Genomic DNA, 8,169 nt, shown 5'->3' with positions numbered 1-8,169 from the left:
ACAAAATTCACAGCAGCAGTCACAAAATATTAGTGGACCTGGAGCGTCCTCTAGTAGTGGTTCACATTCTTCACCATGGACAGGCAGATTGAGATAAGGAGAATCTTCTCAAAGTAATGCAGATAGTGGTATGCTAGTATCACGAAAAGGAAAAGAGAAGGTTGATCAGTCCATGTTTGATGTGAATGCAGGTCACTCTTATGTGGACGGTGAATCCAGTGGCTCAGAACAGAGCATTGATGATGAGTTGGGTATTCCTTCTATTGTTACACCTAGAGTAAGGAAGACCAGGGATGTTTTGAGAGCACCTGGGAGTGAACCTACTTTGCGCAGATCTACGAGAGCTAGGTATCCTGTGGATAGGCTGAAATATGATGGATTTACAGCCATTCACTATGCATATATGGTCAAAGTGATACAGGAACCAGAACCCACATCTTTTGAGCAAGCCATGGGAAAAGAAAAATGGGAGAAAGCCATGGATGAAGAAATGGATGCCTTGGAAGCAAATGCTACATGGGAGTTAGTACCTTTGCCTAAAGGTAAGAATGCAATTGGCTGTAAGTGGGTTTATAAGGTGAAGCACAATGCAGATGGTTCTATGAACAGATACAAGGCAAGATTAGTAGTCAAGGGGTATGCACAAACATATGGCATTGACTATGAAGAAACATTCAGTCCAGTTGCAAGGATGGCAACTGTAAGAGCAGTCATTGCTATGGCTGCATCAAAAGGATGGTCTTTACATCAGATGGATGTAAAGAATGCCTTCTTGCATGGTGATTTGCAAGAAGAGGTCTATATGGAGCAACCACCAGGTTATGTGCATGCTGTTCATCCTGAGTTTGTTTGCAGGTTGAAGAAAGCCTTATATGGCTTGAAGCAAGCACCTAGAGCATGGTCTGACAAGATAGGACAGTATCTTGTCACTATTGGCTTTCAGATTTCCAAGGCAGATTTCTCACTTTATGTGAGAAAAACAGAGAAAGGTATTATGCTACTTGTCATTTATGTTGATGATTTGATTATGACAGGTGACAGTGATGAAGATATCCTTCATGTGAAAATGCTATTGAAGCAGAAGTTTGAGATGAAGGATTTGGGAGAGCTGCGTTATTTCTTGGGCATTGAGGTGATTAGATCACCAAGTGGGATACAGCTCTTACAGAGGCAGTATGGATTGGACATGCTGTCCAAATATGGGATGACAAGCTGTAAGCCTATTTCAGTTCCTTTGGAGCAGAATGTGAAGCTGAGCACAGATGCATGTGAGCTTCTAGAAGACCCTACTATGTACAGATGCATAGTAGGAAGTTTGATTTATATGACTATTACCAGGCCAGATTTGAGCTATGTTGTTGGATTGGTAAGTCAGTTTATGCAGGCTCCAAGGAAACCACATTTGGATGCGGCTAGACGCATACTCAGGTATGTGAAGTCCACATTACAGTATGGACTATTTTATGAGACTGGGGTTCAGATACAGTTGCATGGATACACTGATGCTGATTGGGCTGGTAGTATTTCTAATAGACGATCTACCAGTGGATATGTGTTCTCTTTTGGGAGTGCTGCAGTCACTTGGAGCAGCAAGAAACAGCCTACAGTTGCCTTGTCGAGCACAGAGGCTGAGTACAAGGGTGCAGCAATGGCTGCATGTGAGGTAGCTTGGTTGCATAAGCTACTTTATGATATGCATCAGTCTACAGATGGGCCAGCTGTTATTTATTGTGACAACATGAGTAGTATACACTTGGCAAATAACCCAGTCTATCATGCTAGAACAAAACACATTGAGGTGCATTATCACTATGTGCGAGAGAGGGTTTTACTAGGTCTTATTGATCTAGTCTATGTCAGCACAGAGGATCAGGTAGTTGACATATTCACGAAGGCATTGGGCGCAGAGAAGCTGCGCAAGTTCAGAGACCTGCTTGGTGTGCAGGAATTGGGATTGAGCTCGAGGGGGAGTGTTGAGATATCGAGCTCCACTCGTGATACGCCAGGGTGACCGTTGTGTATTTATGTCACCGACTTGTCAGTTGCAGACGCGGTTGGTACACCACCCATGAATAATAGCTACATGATAGCTATCCTTATCTACTCTAGTTCGTGGCTCAGTTAGTATGCCACCTTAGTTAGTTGAGTTTGGTTTGAGACCCATATATAGGGTTCTTCTATTTCTTTGTACTTGAGTTCTTTTGGCTTACACAACTAAGAAGAGGAAAACTGTTTTCAGCCTCCACCCTTGTGTGTCTTTTCCCATTGTGCAAGCAAGAAAGCTTCAAGCGAGACTCCTTCCTTCTCTCCCACAATCTTGACACCCATTCCGTTTCCCTAAAATAGCATAAATCGGGATCATTTATAACTTAGACTCTAGGTCAGCGCCCTTTTTCTATTCGTATCCTTTGAAATGATCTTCTCGCTATCCATCATGATTGAGAAAAGTTCCCGGCCAACTGGTACCACCCATCCATAGGATGAACCTATGGCCACATCCTCCGCACTTTTCTCAAGTTTTTTTAGTTATTTAATTACCTAACACATTTAGTTGGACATGTATCAATTAGCTTCCTTAATTAGTCCGTTAGGCACTCGTTCCTTCACGTAATCATAGCACTTGACATAGAAAAACAATGTCAAAAAGGTTCCTTTTCAACATGTTATCATATTTATCTTTGAAATACATAAAGTCCATCCCGTAGGCTTATCCATAATCCGCCCGAAAACTATCCAGCAATCCAGAGGGATTACTAATCCAAGATTCCTCCCGTAGACTAGTTTACGGGCCTCGAGATCCAATCCTAAGTCACATTGGCCTCTTGTGCAGGGCCCGGAAGGCAAGGGATTTCCAGCCAGATCCCCCTCTGGCACCTAAGTGTCCTTGTGATCCAAGTAGTGCTCAACGGAGAGACCTCTGACGGCGGGTTTGGTCCACCTACCCGACGCGGTTAACAACCCCCTTAGTTAGGGTTAGGCAGGTAGTCGGGGGTAACTAAAGCTGCCTCTCCCTTCAGGCCTTCAATCTGAAGCATTACATATCCATTTATCCTTTAATTCTTTGAGAAAACAAAGCAAAACAGTGCTCTTAAAATTGTTACAAGCAGAATCATTACCATTGGTCGTTATATTTGGCCAACTGCTAAGGAGTGAATCCTTCTTTCCGAATGCATCCAGCACTCGATCCGGGATCAATTGCGACTTGGCAAGATCCCCAAGGGTTTATTTGTTAACCCTATATCTTGGGTTAGGGCCGAACCCTATTAACCTGACTTAATCAATTCCTTAAGTTCATATGTTATTCCAATTTATTGATTGGTCTTTTGCTCCCAAGCAATTATCTTTACCTAAGAAAGGTACTATATTAGGACAATTATTCATCCTCTTGCAAGATAAACTAGCGTAAGAATCTGCCAATCTCATTCTGAGGGATTTGCAATTCCCTTGTGATCAAATCACAAGATCATGCGACTCTGCAACTTGTTGCACAAGTGTCACATCAACTATGGGACTATTCTACCCATCAATGGTGTCTTCTAATCACGGTATCATGATTAGATATAATAATCCATTCCTAATTGTATTAGTCCAACATTGTCGATCCTAGGGTTCCGAGTTCCATCTTTTTAGCTAGACATTATTAGGAAAAACCCTAGATCACTTCTTGCAAGTATGTTCCAATGTCCCTACATTCCATGGATGTGGGCGAGTCTTTAGGATATAGGAGTTTCAGCTTTGGCAATACGAATGACTAGGTAATGTCCTCAACGGGCTAACCCTAGTTAGCTCTTTGGGATATGTTGCATTGAATTAACCTTTCCTAAACGAGTACCTCGCGGTTTTATGTGTTTAGGTTTAAACCAATTTAACTTATCTATTCTTGAAAATAATTACGCTACCATTTTTGTAACCACATGATTCATTGTCTACGTGTAAGTTGATTTACAAACTCTAACTTTTCAGGTTAAGATCAAATCATAGATTAAGTTATAGTATCATTTCAATTGATCATCCTATAACATGCAAACAAGATTCATGGTACTAGGCTTTTAGGATTTTATGTTTAAACATGCAGCCTTTTTCTACTTTCATTTCCAAATGAATTTGTCGTATGTAGAACTCACATAACCTTTCGTTGATTTGAGTTTTTAGGTCACTTGCCTAGAGTTAAATCCTCCTCATGCAGCCCTAGCAATTTCCCTCGGTTGCTAGTAACTTTCCTTAAGAATCATCTCGAAAAAAATGTTCAATAATGCGATAAGTGGTTTATTCCTTCCTTGCTTAATTGAAGTGTACTTATCATCATTCTCTTTTGTAAAAATGGACATTAATTAATTTTATTTTATTTCCTTGCAATGCATAAAAATCACTTGCTAGAAATCTGATGCTCACTTTATTTTGTTCGTTTGATTGAAAAAAAATACTAATGACTGAGTTCTTCCATCGTGAGCTATTTCTTTTAAATTAGCCAAAGTATTTAAAACAAAAGATGCATCCTATCTCCAAAATTTATCCACGCACAATTGATTTATAACGATGTAAATCAAAATTAGGAAGAAAAACCTGGACTTGGGGTGAAATATCCACATGGATGTTAGGAGACGATCCTCCTGCGGTTGCGTCTTGTGCTTTCTTAAGAGCCATCACGAATGCGGCCTTTTCGTCTTGGATGCAGATTTATAACCTTGGCCATCTCCTTTGCATGAAAAACTCCCTGTTGTAATTCCATCGTCCTCTATGAAATTTTTTCCTTCCTTTTGTAGAAGCTTCGGTGCAAATTGTAAACATGAAAAGAGGGAAAAGAAAGTAACTTTTGTGGTATGAAAAAGGGGGGAAAAGAGGGTGTTTTGTGAAGGTCAATAGGAAGGGGGTTCTAAGGGACCCCGAGGTTAAGATGAACCTTTTGAAGGACTTGCAATAAAAAAAAGGGCTTAAAGGACCCTAAAGCAATATGTGGAGGGAAAAACCCATGTGGAGGGTTTTAAATCCCAGAAAGGGGGGGTGGGAAATCCTTTTGAGAGTAAGGCTTATTAAAGCCATGGGAAGGGGATTTTTTTATTTAATCACGAGGGCGGGGTAGTTTTAGGACACACTTGGTGGGCAAAAGGGGGAAAAAGGGGGAAAGGAAGGGATGTATAAGACCTTAAAGAGGGGATTTTGTGTGGGGGGAAAAGGGGACTTAAAGAGCCCCCCCTTAGAAGCTTCTAAAGCTTCTAGAAAGAAACAAGTAGTGTTTGGGATAGGAGATGGCGGCAGGAAAACTAACAATTGGCAGCGCGGCTTCACGAACTCCTCTTCTCCATGACAGCGACCAGCTTGGTCTATGGCGGGAGTTCCTCGAATCGGCGGCGCTAATGGCTCCTCCCTCCACTCTCGGCGGCAATGTGATGGCCTTTCTCCTCCAGCTCGGCAACGACACAATGCAGCAAAGTGAGGACTCCTTTCACTCCTCTCACGACCACCCTCTAATCCTCCCCTTCCCCACAGGGGGTTTATATGGGAGAGAGGGAGGTACCTCCCTCCCTCCACACACCATTTTGCATGGCGTTAACCCCCTTGCAAGCTCTAGCAAGGAGCTTATTCACTTCTTGCTATTATCCTTTCCTCCAGCTTGACAGTCAGTTGGGGGGAAAAAGGAGAATAATAATAATAATAATTGCCATTATTTTATCCTTTTAGCCTCCTAAGAGGAGGTTCGTATGAAGAATGCCTTCATCTAGAAATCGGAATTACTACATTCTCTCCCCCTTGGAGGAATCGAGATGTCCTCATCTCGAGATAAACTGGGGATATTGATGGTTGAGAGTGCTTTCATCTATCCAAGTGGCATCCTCCTCGGGATAATCTTTCCACTGGACGAGGCATTCTCTCAAGGTTGTGGATCTCAGTTGTCTCTCCCTAACATCTAAGATCCTGTCAAGCCTTAGTTCAAGGACTCCTTGACTAGGCATTACAACTTGTTGATCATCAAGTACATGGTTAGGATTTGGTACATACTTCTTTAATAGGCTGATATGGGATACATTATGAACCTTTAGGTTCTCAGGGAGTTGTAGTCTATAGGCATTAGATCGTAGGCACTTGAGGATCTTGTACGGTCCACAATACCTTGGACTTAGCTTCTTGCAATCTCCTAAGGATAGGAAACTCTTCTTTGGATGTATGCGAATGAAGATCATATCTCCTTCCTCGAAGATTCTATCTTGACGCTTCAAATCCACGTATGCCTTCTATCTATCCTTGGCGGCTTGGATGTCCTGTCTTATTGACTTTATTTGGTCATCCATCTCTTCCAACATCTACCTTGAAGCTTCAACCCTCAAGTTGGATCTGAGAAGTTTAGGGGACTTCGATAGTCATGACCATACAATGCTTGAAAAGGGGTCATCTGAATGCTCTGTTGGTAAGAAGCATTGTAGGCAAATTCAACCATAGGCAAGTATTGAATCCACCTTTTTGGTTTACGACAACAGTATGCCCTAAGCGTATCCTCGATGATTTGATTGACTCGCTCCACTTGGCTATCAGTTTGGGGATGGTAAGCTGTGTTAAAACAGAGTTGAGTCCCAATGGCTTCAAAGATAACTCTCAAGAAGTGTGATGTGAAGAGAGAATCACGATCACTAATGATTCTTTTGGGTAGCCCATGTAGCTTGAATATCTCCTTGATAAACAATCTTGCAATGTCTAAGGCTTTATAGTTTGTCTTTACAGGAATAAGGTATGCTACCTTAGTAAGCATGTCAACCACAACCATGATGGAGTTGTATCCCCCCTAAACTTGGGGTAGGCCAACAACAAAGTCCATACTGATAAATTCCCATTTCATTTGGGAGATTTCAAGTGGTTGCAACTTCCCTGGCATTTTGACATGTTCGGCTTTGATACATTGACAAGACAAACACTCAGTGACATATTTGAGCACGTCACCTTTAAGCCTCTCCCAATAGTAGCTCTTCCTAACTGCATTGAGAGTCTTGGCATAGCCAGGATGTTCTGAGAAAGGGAATCATGAGCTTCCCATAGTATCTTCTACTTAAGTGACTTGCTTGCCGGTATACATACTCTCGTTCTATAGTAGACAAGTCCACTATTGATAGAGAATTCATGATACTTAGCCTGTAGCTTTTGGTCCGGATCCTTGATAGAGATCTCCCTTAGCATCTTTTGATAGGCTGGATCATGGCATGCTTTCTCTCTAGCTAACTCAAGTATTGGGTTGTTTGGCATGGACACCTTTGTGGCCAGAGATGTAGATGTTGATGGATTTTGCAAGATTAGAGAATTAAGAAATTCCTTGTGACTGAGTGCATTAGAAACTACATTCTCCTTTCCAAGTCGGTACTTGATTTCAAAGTCATACTCCTCCAGCACTTCAATCCACCGGCGTTGCCTCATGTTGAGCTCGTTCTGGGTAAAGATCCACTTGAGACTCTTATGATCAGTCACTAGAGTAAACTTGTTATCCAACAGGTAGTGTCTCCAAAGCTTTAGAGCATAGATGACAACTAACAATTCCAAATCATGGGTAGCATAATTCTTCTCATGACTCTTCAGTTTCCTTGAAGAGTATGCTACACGATGACCGTCTTGGATGAGCACACATCCTAAGGCAAGTGTGCTAGCATCAGTTACTACCTGGAACTCCGTACTGAGGTCTGGAAGCTTTAGGATAGGTGCTGATACCAAACTTTGCTTCAATCTGTCGAAGCTAGTTTGTTCAGGAGCTGACCATGCAATGGAAGTTTGCTTCTTCAGTAAGTCCGTCAGAGGTGCTACAATCAAGGCATAATTTTTTATGAAGACCCTATACCATCCTGTCAATCCAAGAAAATTGTGTATTTCTTTGACATTTGTTGGTATTGGCCATTCTAGCACATCTCTTACCTTGGCTGGGTCCATTGAGATTCCTTTTGCTGATATGATGAATCCCAAATATTCAATTTGATGTTTGAATAATGAACACTTCTTCATTTTAGCATACAACTTATGTGACCTCATTGTCTCAAGGACAATCCAAAGTTGGGGTTCATGATCTTCATCCTGTTTAGAATAGACTAGAGTGTTGTCGAAGAAGACGAGCACGAAGTCATCGAGATATGGCCTAAAGATATCCTGCATTAACATGTTAAAGGTGGCAAGCGCATTCATAAGCCCAAATGACATAAC

The sequence above is a fragment of the Lygodium microphyllum genome, chromosome 17 (assembly GCF_053477565.2).
Source record: "Lygodium microphyllum isolate KBCC chromosome 17, Lygodium_microphyllum_v1.1.10, whole genome shotgun sequence".
Classification (NCBI taxonomy): Eukaryota; Viridiplantae; Streptophyta; class Polypodiopsida; order Schizaeales; family Lygodiaceae; genus Lygodium; species Lygodium microphyllum.
Note: the sequence above shows the minus strand (reverse complement) of the source record.